The following is a 13375-nucleotide window of genomic DNA, read 5'->3' as shown; positions in this document are numbered from 1 at the left end:
AGGGCTTTTGATAGAGCACGCAATTTGTTGTGCTCCAACAATCTGTTAACACTATATGACCCATGTAAGAAACTTGTTTTAATGTGCGATGCGTCGTCCTATGGGGTCGGGTGTGTATTGCAGCATGTTAATGCCAAGGGTCAGTTACAGCCGGTAGCTTATGCCTCCAGAAGTTTGTCCCAGGCAGAAAGGGGCTACGGGATGGTAGAAAAGGAAGTGCTTGCATGTGTATATGCAGTATATGCTTGGCAGGAAATTTGAGCTGGAGAAAGATCACAAACCCCTTCTGTCCCTTTTGGCCGACAACAAGGCCAAAACTGCAAATGCGTCGGCCCGCATACAGAGGTGGGCACTCACGTTAGCCGCCTATGACTATACAATTCGGCACAGACCGGGCACTGAAAACTGCGCCGATGCTATCAGCAGGCTCCAACTAGCCACCACCGAGGGGGCAACCGAGCATGCTGCTGAGATGGTCATGGCTGTTGAAGCTTTCGAAAGCGAAGGTTCACCCGTGACAGCCCGTCAGATCAAAGTCTGGACTAATAGATACCCGCTACTGTCTTTCGTCAAGAAATGTGTTCTGAATGGGGACTGGGCAGCCACATACGGGGCATGCCCTGAGGAATTTAAACCATTTCACAGGCGCAAGGATGAACTCTCGATTCAGGCCGATTGCCTACTATGGGGGAACTGAGTAGTCATGCCCCAGATGGGCAGAGAGGCGTTCATCCGAGAACTCCACAAGGAGCACCCGGGCATTGTCATGATGAAGGCAATTGCCAGGTCACACGTTTGGTGGCCAGGGATAGGTGCAGACCTGGAACTTTGTGTTCGCAGGTGCAACACGTGTGCCCAGCTGGGCAATGTGCCCAGGGAAGCCCCCATTAGCCCCTGGTCCTGGCCCGCCAAGCCATGGTCACGCATCCATGTGGACTACGCAGGTCCCTTCATGGGAAAAATGTTTTTGGTTGTAGTCGATGCCTACTCCAAATCAATTGAGTGTGACATTCTCAATTCAAGCACATCCTCTGCCATGGTAGAAAGTCTACGGGCAATGTTCGCCGCCCATGGTCTACCGGATGTCTTGGTCAGCGACAATGGCCTGTGCTTTACAAGCATTGAGTTCCAGGACTTCATGGCAGGAAATGGTATCAACCATGTCAGAACGGCACCATTCAAGCCGGCCTCAAACGGCCAGGCGGAACGAGCAGTGCAGATAATCAAACAGGGGATGCTCAGAATCCAAGGGGGTTCCCTACAAAGCCACTTATCACGCCTCCTGTTGGCCAATAGATCCCGACCACACTTTCTCACAGGGGTTCTACCCGCAGAGCTGCTAATGAAAAGGACGCTCAAAACCAGGTTATCCCTCATACACCCCACCGTGAAAGAAATTGTTGAGAGCAGGCGCCGGTCACAATGTGACTACCATGACGGGAATGCGAGGGTGCAATGTATTGATGTCAATGACCCTGTCTTTGTCCTCAACTACGCTGCAGGGCCCAAATGGCTCGCAGACACTGTGATTGCCAAAGAGGGGAATAGGATTCTGGTAGTTAAACTTACCAATGGACAAATCTGCCGCAAACACGTGGATCAAACAAAAAGGAGGTTCAGCAACCCCATAGAAGAAGCAGAGGAAGAACACGATGTAGAGTTCACTCCACCACAGGTGACCGAACACTGGAACCAAGTGGAGGAGAGCCCAGTCACTGTGGGCAGTCTGGACAGGCCTGAGGCACCGCAAACAGCAGACACTCAGGCCAGCGCCCAACAACCAGAGCCCCAACTCAGACGCTCTATAAGGGAGCGTAAACCACCAGAGAGACTTAACCTGTGATCCCAATAAGACTTTGAGGGGGAGGTGATGTCAATTATTCAACTATCATTGTAATCCATGATCCATGTATAAACTGACCTAAATTGTACACCGTGAGAACACTGACCACTAGGTGGTGAACTTGTGGGAGACACTCCTTACCTGGACTTTCAGGTATAAAAGAGGAAGCTCCACCCACCTTCATCACTTCAGTGCTGGAATAAAGGTTACTGGTCATTGAGTGACCTTCTCTCAAGTATGGGCCTCGTGTGCATTTGTACTGTATAGTAAGGACATAGTAAGGACATATCACCCACCATCACAGAAGGCAGTCTTCAGCCAATTCGATTCATTCCATGTGATATCAAGAAATGGCTGTGCGCATTGGATACAGCAAAGGCTATGGGCACTGACAACATCCTGGCTGTAGTGCTGAAGATTTTTGCTCCAGAACTAGTTGCACCTCCAGCTAAGCTGTTCCATTACAGCTACAACTCTGGCATCTGCCCGACAAAGTGGGAAAACTGCAAAACTGCCCAGCTATGTTCTGCCCAGGAGTGTGGCATCAAGGAGCTCACGTAAAATTGATGTCAATGGGAATCAGGGGGAAACTCTCCATTGGCTGGATTCATATCTAGCACGAAGGAAGATGGTTATGGTTGTTGGAGGCCAATCATCTCAGGCGCAGGTCATCACTGCAGGAGTTCCTCAGGGCAGTGTCCTCGGCCCAACCATCTTCAGCTGCTTCATTAATGACCTTTCCTCCATTATAAGATCAGAAGTGGGGATATTCACTGATGATTGCACAGTGTTCAATTCCATTCACAACTTCTCAGATAATGAAGCAGTCCATGCCAGCATGCGGCAAAACCTGGATAACATTCAGACTTGGGCTGATAAGTGGCAAGTTACATTCACGCCACACAATGCTAGGCAATGACCATCTCCAACAAGAAAAAGTCTGACAGTCAAAAGGATTACCAAGGAATACCCGCACCATCAACATTCTAGGGATACTCATTGACCAGAAACTTAACGAGATCAGCCACATAAATACCGTGGCTACAAGAGCAGCTCAGAGGCTGGGTATTCTGTGGCAAGTGACCCACCTCCTGATTCCCCAAACCTTTCCACCATCGACATGTCACGAGTCCAGAGTATGATGGAATACTCTTCACTTGCCTGGATGAGCGCAGCTCCAACAACTCTCAAGAAGATCGACACAATCTAGGACAAAGCAGCCCGCTTGATTGACACCCCATCCACTACTAGCACATCATGTCTGCAGTGTGTACCATCGATAAGATGCACTGAAGCAACTCTCCAAGGCTTCTTTGGTAGCACCTCCCAAACCCACGACCTCTACCACCTAGAAGGACAAGGGCAGCAAGCGCATGGGAGCACCATCACCAACAAGTTCCCCTCCAAGTCACACACCATCCTGACATGGAAATATATCGCTGTTCCTTCATCGTTGCTGGGTCGAAATCCTGGATCTCCATCCCGAACAGAACTGTGGGAGTTCCTTCACCACAAGGACTGCAGCGGTCCAAGAAGACAGCTCACCACCACCTTCTCAAGAGCAAGTAGACTTGGGCGATGCCTAAATCCCCTGAATGAATAAAAACAGGTGAATCTTTGATTACGACTGCATCAATAAGAATCGAACCAGTTAAGTGCAGTCCCACCCAGCTGGACAACGGAGAAGAGGTGTTGGAGGAGGATGGTTTGATCAACTATGTGAAAGGCTGCAAACAGGTCGAGAAAGATGAAGAAGGATAGTTTACTATGGTCACAATCACACGTTGTCATTTGTAGATCCGTTTTGGAAAGAACCGTTTGGTACTGTGGCAGGTGCAAAACCTGATTGGAGGGATTCAAACACAGAGTTGAGGGAAAGATGGGCATGGATTTGGGAGGCGACAACACATTCAAGGACTTTGGAGAGGAAAGGGAGGTTGGAGATGGGATGGTAGTTTGCAAGGACAGAGAGGTCAAGGATTGTTTTTTTTGAGTAGAGGGGTGATGTCGGCAGATTTGAAGGGGAGCGGGACTGTACCTGAAGAGAGGTAACTGTTAACAATATCAGGTAACATGGGGGCCAGAAAAGGAAGTTAGGTCGTCAGCAGTTTAGTGGGAATAGGTTTGAGGGAGCAGGAAATGAGTCTCGTGGACAAGGAGAGCTCAGAGAGGGCATGTTTAACTAATTTACTGGAATTCTTTGAGGATATAACAAGCATGGTAGATAGAGGTGTACCGATGGATGTGGTGTATTTAGATTTTCAAAAGGCAATCGATAAGGTGCCATACAAAAGGTTACTGCAGAAGATAAAGGTACACGGGGTCAGTGGAAATGTATTAGCATGGATAGAGAATTGGCTGGCTAACAGAAAGCAGAGAGTCGGGATAAATGGGTCCTTTTCGGGTTGGAAATCAGTGGTTAGTGATGTGCCACAGTGATCGGTGCTGGGACCACAACTGTTTACAATATACATAGATGACCTGGAAGAGGGGACAGAGTGTAGTGGAACAAAATTTGCAGATGACACAAAGATTAGTGGGAAAGCGGATTGTGTAGAGGACACAGAGAGGCTGCAAAGAGATTTAGATAGGTTAAACGAATGGGCTAAGGTTTGGCAGATGGAATACAATGTCGGAAAGTGTGAGGTCATCCACCTTGGGAAAAAAAACAAAAAAAGGGAATACTTATATGAATGGGGAGAAATTACAACATGCTGCGGTGTAGAGGGATCTGGGAGTCCTTGTGCATGAAACTCTTTTGAGTTTACCTGCAAAAACATAAACATTAAAACCATGCCACCCGACCTGGGTGACACAGCAGACATTTTCAAGGCCCCTTTTTTTAAATTATTTTTTTTTGGTTTTTTTGGGGCGCTAAAATCAAATTTTTCCAGTGCCCCCTATAAAAGGGGAGGGGGACACTAAAAGCACCGGCAATGAAAACAAATTAAACTTTAAAACGTAAAATCAAATTAAAATTTGGTTGCCGGGCGTGATGATGCACTCCAGTCCCTCCGGTGCCCACCTCTCGCGGAAGGCCGCGAGCGTACCGGTGGACACCGCGTGCTCCATCTCCAAGGACACCCTGGACCGGATGTAAGAGCGGAAGAGAGGCGGGCAGTCAGGTTGAACGACCCCCTCGACCGCCCGCTGCCTGGACCGGCTGATGGCACCCTTGGCCGTGCCCAGGAGCAGTCCTACGAGGAGGCCTTCGGACCTACCCGCTCCCCTCCGCACAGGGTGCCCAAAGATCAAGAGAGTGGGACTGAAGTGCAGCCAGAATTTCAGGAGCAGCCCCTTCAAATCATAAAACAGGGGCTCCTTGTGCATGAATTCAAAAAAAAGTTAGTTTGCAGGTGCAGCAGGTAATCAGGAAGGCGAATGGAATGTTGGCCTTCATTGCGAGAGGGATAGAGTACAAAAGCAGGGAGGTCCTTCTGCAACTGTATTGGGTATTGGTGAGGCCGCACCTGGAGTACTGCGTGCAGTTTTGGTCGCCTTACTTAAGTAAGCATATACTGGCTTTGGAGGGGGTACAGAGACGATTCACGAGGTTGATTCCGGAGATGAGGGGGTTACCTTATGATGATAGATTGAGTAGACTGGGTCTTTACTCGTTGGAGTTCAGAAGGATGAGGGGTGATCTTATAGAAACATTTAAAATAATGAAAGGGATAGACAAGATAGAGGCAGAGAGGTTGTTTCCACTGGTCGGGGAGACTAGAACTAGGGGGCACAGCCTCAAAATATGGGGGAGCCATTTTAAAACTGAGTTGAGAAGGAATTTCTTCTCCCAGAGGGTTGTGAATTTGTGGAATTCTCTGCCCAAGGAAGCAGTTGAGGCTAGCTCATTGAATGTATTCAAGTCACAGATAGATAGATTTTTAACTAATAAGGGAATTAAGGGTTACGGGGAGAGGGTGGGTAAGTGGAGCTGAGTCCACTGCCAGATCAGCCATGATCTTGTTGAATGGCGGAGCAGGCTCGAGGGGCTAGATGGCCTACTCCTGTTCCTAATTCTTATGTTCTTATGTTCTTATGATGGGAAATAGGGGAAATACTAGAGAAAGGTGTGGGTTCAGGGGGAACCTTAGAGGAAGTTTTGCCTGGTGGGCTAGGGAAAGGGAGGGAAGCGGTAAAGGCAGCTATCTTAGCAACAAAAATGTGTTTGAGCTCCTCACACTTGTTGTTGGAGGTGAGGGTGGAGGAGGCAGGGCAGGGTTTTAAGAAAATGGTTTATCGTAGGGAAAAGAAGCCGGGGGTTATCTTTGCATTCCAGAATGATCCTGGAATAGTGAGCAATTTTGGCAGAGGAGAGCTGTACTTGGTAATGTTTTATGCGGTCTAGACAGACCTGGTGATGAATGGCTAAACCAACTATCTATCATATATGTTCAAGTCTGCATCCCTTGGACTTAAGGGAGTGGAGATGAAGGCCGTACTAATGACGAGGGTTTTAATGAAGACTAGGGCATCAAAGATGGTGATGAGGGTTTGGTTGAGCAGATAGGTAGCTGGAATTTTGGGATTTTGAAAGAGCAGTTGTAAATGAATTGGGAGAGAGTTTTTTCCAGGGGCAGACACAGAAGGAAGTAGGGTTTTTGGGGAAAGTGGGATATGGATGGAGAATGACACAAGGTAGGAATCAGAGATGGCCTTGTCTGTGATTGACACGATGGCAGTCGCAAGCCCACGTGAGATGGCAAGATCAAGGGGATGGCCGTGAATATGGGTAGGGAAGTTTGTATGGAGGGAGAGATTAAGGGAGGAAAGGAGGGCCGTGAACTCAGAGGAGAGCGAGCATGATGAGTTGAGAGGGAGGTTGAAATCAATGAGGATGAGAAGTCGCTCAGTGCAGAGGCTGAGGGAGGAAAGCAGTCACGATATCTCAGTGAGAAAATTGGCATGATACTTTAGTGTGTGGAACGAGGATTTTAAATGAAAGGCGAGAGGGGTGGAACAAGGTTAGATGCTGAAAGGAGGAGAAGGTGCCAGAAGAGTCGAGGGTCAGACCAAGGTGTGATTTGGTGGTAAGAGCAACACCGGCACCATGGTGATTGGGACAGGGCAAGTGGTGGAAGTTATAGCCAGGCAGGGAGGCTTCATTTAGGGGGATGGTGTCATCACCCCTCAGCCAGGTTTCTATCAAGGCCAGAATGTCAATGCAAATATCATCCACAATAAGCTTATGGATGGCAATGGCCTTTTTCACAAGTGAACAGACATTCTGGGGGGAGCTGTGGAGAGGAGGCGGTGATAGCTGATCCACTGGCAGTGTCCACAGGGTCTGCATTGGGAGGGGTGAGTGGGACAAGAATGAGGTTGGGTCGGTTAGCCCCCAGTGGGCACACTGGGCGGGAAGGTCGGCAAGAGAGTAGGATGGGGCAGTTGCTAAAATATATTGCAAGACAGCTAACCAGCTGAATTTGCCGCATGATTTTATGTTATTTAATATGTAGAATATAAGACTTCATCTTCAAAAGAAATATATTAAATTCTACATGTTAATACAAGCATTTGTAGCATAGACCAGATAACATTATCAGTAAGAGTAGCATAGCTTGCAAACTCAACTGACATCATATGCAGCATCTTTAACATAAAAAACATTACAAGGCATTTCACAGAGAGGTGTGAGGAAAACAGATGCTTAGCCAGGAAAGCAGAGAATAGGAAGGGATGACCTAAAGCTTGTTGACGATATGAATTTTAAAAGGAGAGAGAAGTGGCTGGAGAGATGTTTTCGACCTGAGGGCTGTAGATTCCTGAGGCATTGGGACCATTTCTGGGGGAGGTGGGACCTGTACCAGCCGGACGGGTTGCATCTCAACAGAGCCGGGACCATTATCCTCGCGGGAGGTTTTGCTAGAGCTGTTGGGGAGGGTTTAAACTAGCTTCGCAGGGGTTTGGGAACTGGAGAATAGATTCAGTGGGGAGAAAAGCAAAGCTGGAATTGGGCAGCAGAGAAGTACAAAGTGAATTTGGAAGACAGAGGAAACAAGGGCTGGAAAATAGACAACAGGACACTAAATGGTATATACTTCAATGCAAGGAGTATAGGGAATAAGGCAGATGAGCTGAGAGCAAAGATTGACACTTGGGAGTACGATATTATAGCTATTATTAAGACATGGCTGAAAGAAGGGCAGGTATGGCAGCTCAACATTCCTGGTTACAGGGTTTTCAGATGGGATAGAGAGGGGGGTACAAAAGGACGGGGGTCACAGTATTGATTAAAGAAACAATTACAGCTGTGAGAAGGGATGATATGTTAGAGGGGTCATCAAACAAGCCCATATGGATTGAATAAAAGAACAAAAAAAGGGCGATCACACTACTGGGAATGTACTATAGACCCTCAGAGGGAGATAGAGGAACAAATATGTAGGCAAATTGCTGAGAAGTGCAAAAACTATAGAGCTGTAATAGTGGGGGATTTCAACTACCCTAATATTAACTGGGAAAAGGGTAGTGTGAATGGTACAGAGGGTGCAGAATTCCTAAAATGCATTCGGAAGGACTTCTTTAGCCAGCATGTAACAAGCCCAACAACGGAGAGGACGGTTCTGGACTTGTTTTTGAGGAATGAAGAGGAGCAGGTGGAAGGGCTATCAGTGCGAGAGCATTTTGGTGCGAGTGATCGTAATTCAGTAAAATTTAGGATAGTTATGGAAAAGGACAAAGGGAGACCAGGAATAAAAGTTCTCAATTGGGGTAAAGCCAATTTTGCTGAGCCGAGATGGGATTTGGCCAAAGTGGATTGGAAACGGCTACTTGATGGTAAATCAGTGTCAGAGCAGTGGGAGGCATTCAAGGAGGAGATCCTGAGGGTACAGAGCAAGTATGTTCCCTTTATTTAAAAAAAGGGCGGGGCTAACAACTCTAGAGCCCCCTGGATGTCAAGGGACATACAGGGTAAGATAAAGAAAAAAAGGGATGCATATGTCAGATACCGGGAACTCAACACTGCAGAAACTCTAGAGGAGTATAAGAAGTGCAGAGGTGCAATTAAAAAAGATATCAGGAAAGCAAAGAGAGAGCATGAAAGAATGTTGGCAAGTAAAATCACAGAAAACCCAAAGATGTTTTATAAATACATGAAGAGCAAGAGGATAACTAGAAAACGAGTGGGGCTTATTAGAGACCATAAAGGAAATCTGTGTGTGCAGACGGAAGACATGGGTAGGATTCTTAATGAATACTTTACATCTATTTTCACAAAAGAGAGGGGTGACGCAGACTTTGAAAGGAGGGAGGAGGATTGTGAAATATTAGACAAGATAAATATAGTGAGAGAGGAAGTATTAAGGGGCTTAGCAGCTTTGAAAGTGGATAAATCCCCAGGCCCGGATGAAATGTATCCCAGGCTGTTAAGCGAAGCAAAAGAGGAAATAGCAGAGACTCTGACCATCATTTTTTAATCCCCTCTGGTGCAGCGCCAGAGGACTGCAGGACTGCTAATGTTGTACTTTTGTTTAAAAAGGGAGAAAGGGATAGACCAAGTAATTACAGGCCAGTCAGCCTAACTTCGGTGGTGGGAAAATTACTGGAAAAAATCTTGAGGGACAGGATAAATCTTCATTTGGAAAGACATGGATTAATCAAGGACAGTCAGCATGGATTTTTTAAGGGAAGGTCGTGTCTTGACTAACTTGATTTAATTTTTCAAGGAGGTAACCAGGAGGTTGATGAGGGCAGTGCGTATGATGTTGTGTAATGGATTCTAGAAAAGCTTTTAATAAGGGCACACATGGCAGACTGGTCACAAAATTAATAGCCCATGGGATCCAGGGCAAAGTGGCAAGTTCAATCCAAAATTGGCTCGGAGGCAGGAAGCAAAGGGTAATGGTTGATGGGTGTTTTTGTGACTGGAAAGCTGTATCCAGTGGGGTTCCACTGAGCTCAGTGCTGGGTCCCTTGCTTTTTGTGATACTGTATATATCAATGACTTGGACTTAAATGTTGGGGGTATGATCAAGAAGTTTGTGAATGACACTAAAACAGGCTGTGTGGTTGATAATGAAGAAGAAAGCTGCGGACTGCAGGAAGATGTCAATGTACTGATCAGGTAAGCAGAACAGTGGCAAATGGAATTCAATCCGGATAAGTGTGAGGGAATGCATTTGGGAGGGTCCAACAAGATAAGGGAATACACATTAAATGGTATGACACTGAAAAATGTAGTGGAACAAAGGGACCTTGGAGTGCATGTCCACAGATCCCTGAAGGTAGCAGGCCAGGTAGATAAGGTGGTTAAGAAGGCATATGGAATACTGGCCTTTATAAGTCGAGGCATGAGCAAGAGCAAGGAGGTTATGCTTGAACTGTATAAAACACTGGTTAGGTTGCAGCTGGAGTACTGTGTGCAGTTCTGGTCACCACAATACCGGAAAGATGTGATTGCATTGGAAAAGGTGCAGAGGAGATTTACAAGAATGTTGCCTGGATTGGAGAATTTTGGCTGTGAGGAAAGATTGGAGATGCTGGGTCTGTTTTCTTTGGAACAGAGGAGGCTAAGGAGAGACCTGATTGAGGTGTATAAAATTATGAGGGGCCTGGATAGAATGGATAGGAACATAAGAACATAAGAAATAGGAGCAGGAGTCGGCCACCTGGCCCCTCAAGCCTGCTCAGCCATTCAATAAGATCATGGCTGAATGGCAGAGGGGTAAACAACCAGGGGGCATAGATTTAAAGTAATTGGGGGGAGATTTAGAGGAGTTATGAGGGGAAATTTCTTCACCCAGAAGGTGGTGGGGGTCTGGAACTCACTGCCTGCATGGATGATAGAGGCAGAAACCCTCACCACATTTAAAAGATACTTGGATGTGCACTTAAAGTGCCGTAACCTACACGGCTACAGACGAAGAAGTGGAAAGTGGGATTAGGCCGGATGGTCCGAAATGGCCTCCTTCCGTGATATAAATTTCTATGATTCTATGATTCTATGAAGTGGAGAGGTAGAAAGGTTTATGGAGGGAATTGCAGAGTGTCGGACCCAGGTCGAATGCTTTGCCACCAACAGTGGAGTAAGGGTAGGGAGAAGCACAAAGGGCCAAAGTCAGGGTAATGGAATGTTCGGAGCTAAGGGTGCGGGTTTAATTGGGCTAGAGGAGACTGCAGAAATAGTGTGGGCGAATCTATAGAGGGATTTGAAAATAAGAATGAGGATTTTAAATTTAGTGTGTGGGTGATAGAGAGCCAGTGTTGGTCAGCATAGACAGGAATTGTTACACTTGTAATAAATGGTCAGACTGAGTACTGTGTGTAATGAGCAAGTGTGATCTTAGCTCATTTATTGTAGTTCCAGAGGCCCTGTTTATATACTGTACTCCAAGGAATGCTGGGTCCCTTGGGACTCCAACAGGTAAGCCCTCTGGTGGATAGATGTGATGAGGTTACAAGGTTACAAGGGGTTAAATACATAAAATCACTGCCCCTTGAGGTCAACAATACTCTTATTTACAAGGAGAGACGATCTGGGGCTTTGCGCTCCCTTGTCGATCGTCTCGGTACAAATGTTGGTGTGGTTGGGTTGGTCAGTTCTTCATTGGGCTGTTGGGCAGCCGGCCTGCTGGTGATGGTGAGTTCAATTTGTGGTCAACTGTGATGTCAGTTGCCACTTGTGTGTGTGTTGGAAGATCAAAGTTGATGGTGTCCTCTTCAGGTTGTGCGTAGCTGTTGGTGAACTGCAGTTTAATTTGGTCCAGGTGTTTTCTGTGCATGTGTCCATTGGTCAGTTTGACCTGAAACACCCTACCCCCCTCTTTGGCTGTGACCGTGCCAGCGAGCCATTTGGGACCATGTCCATAATTGAGCACAAATACAGGATCATTGATCTCAATATCGCGTGACAAGTTTGCGCGGTCATGGTACACACTCTGTTGATGCCACTTGTCCTCCACATGATCATGTAGATCAGGGTGGACCAGAGAGAGCCTTGTTTTAAGCGCCCTTTTCATGAGCAGCTCGGCTGGGGGAATCCCTGTGAATGAGTGGGATCTGGTGCAGTAGCTGAGCAGTACTCGGGACAACCGAGTACTGCAGGGAGCCTTCCGACACACGTTTCAAGCTTTGCTTGATGGTCTGGACTGCCCGTTCTGCCTGGCCGTTGGATGCGGGCTCGAACGGCGCAGATGTGACATGTTTGATCCCGTTGTGGGTCATGAACTCTTTGAGTTCGGCACTTGTGAAGCACGGCCCATTGTCTCTGACTAGGTCATCGGGCAGGCTGTGCGTGGCAAACATAGCTCTTAGACTTTCAATAGTGGCCGTGGACGTGCTTCCAGACATTATTGCGCATTCAATCCACTTTGAGTAAGCATCCACGACAACCAAACACATTTTGCCTAGGAATGGGCCTGCATAGTCTACATGGATCCTCGACCAAGGTTTGGATGGCCAGGACCATAAACTTAGCGGTGCTTCTCTGGGTGCATTGCTCAAATGAGAGCAAGCGTTGCACTGGTGTACACAAGACTCTAAATCTGAGTCGATGCCTGGCCACCACAGGTTGGATCTGGCTATGGCTTTCATCATCACAATGCCTGGGTGGGTGCTGTGTAGTTCCCCAATAAATGTGTCTCTGCCTTTCTTGGACAATACCACACGATTGCCCCACAAGAGACAGTCCACCTGCAGGGACAGCTCATCTTTGCATCTGTGGAATGGCTTAATCGCTTCCTGCATCTCCATTGGGACAGTGGACTAGCTCCCATGGAGGACACAGCTTTTTACCAGGGACAGTAAAGGACCCTGGCTGGTCCAGGTCCTGATCTGGCAGGCCGTAACGGGGGATTTCACATTCTCAAATGCCTCCACGACCATTAGCAAGTCCGCTGGCTGTGTCATTTCTACCCCTGTGGTGGGCAATGGTAGCCGACTGAGAGCATCTGCGCAGTTCTCTGTGTGCGGTCTGTGGTGAATTACATCATTGAATGCGAGCAGATGCATTGGTATTGATCCCTTTGCTCTCCAAGAATAGCAATATGAGCGGATTGTGGTGTGTTTCAAGCTCGAACTTGAGGCAAAACAAGTATTGATGCATTTTTTTTACCCCGTAAACACATGCCAGAGCCTCCTTTTCAACCATGCTGTAGGCCCTTTCGGCCTTGGATAAACTCCTGGATGCATATGCAACAGGTTGCAATATTCCCGATTCATTAGCCTGTTGCAACACACACCTGACCCCGTATGACAACGCATCGCAAGCTAACACTAGTCATTTACATGGGTTATACAGGACAAGCAGTTTGTTAGAACACAGTAAATTTCTGGCTTTCTTAAAGGCAGCCTCTTGTGAATTACCCATACCCAGTCATCTCCCTTGCGCAGTAGCATATGCAGGGGTTCTAGCAGGGTGCTTAACCCAGGTAGGAAATCACCGAAGTAGTTTAGGAGTCCCAGAAACGACCGCAGCTCCGTCACATTCCGTGGTCGCGGCGTGTTCTTGATGGCCTCCGTCTTGGCGTCGTTGGGTCTGATGCCGTCTGCTGCGATTCTCCTTCCTAAGAATTCGATGTCCTGTGCCAG

This window comes from Pristiophorus japonicus, chromosome 3 (assembly GCF_044704955.1).
Source record: "Pristiophorus japonicus isolate sPriJap1 chromosome 3, sPriJap1.hap1, whole genome shotgun sequence".
NCBI classification, from domain to species: domain Eukaryota; kingdom Metazoa; phylum Chordata; class Chondrichthyes; family Pristiophoridae; genus Pristiophorus; species Pristiophorus japonicus.
This window is presented reverse-complemented; position numbering follows the sequence as displayed.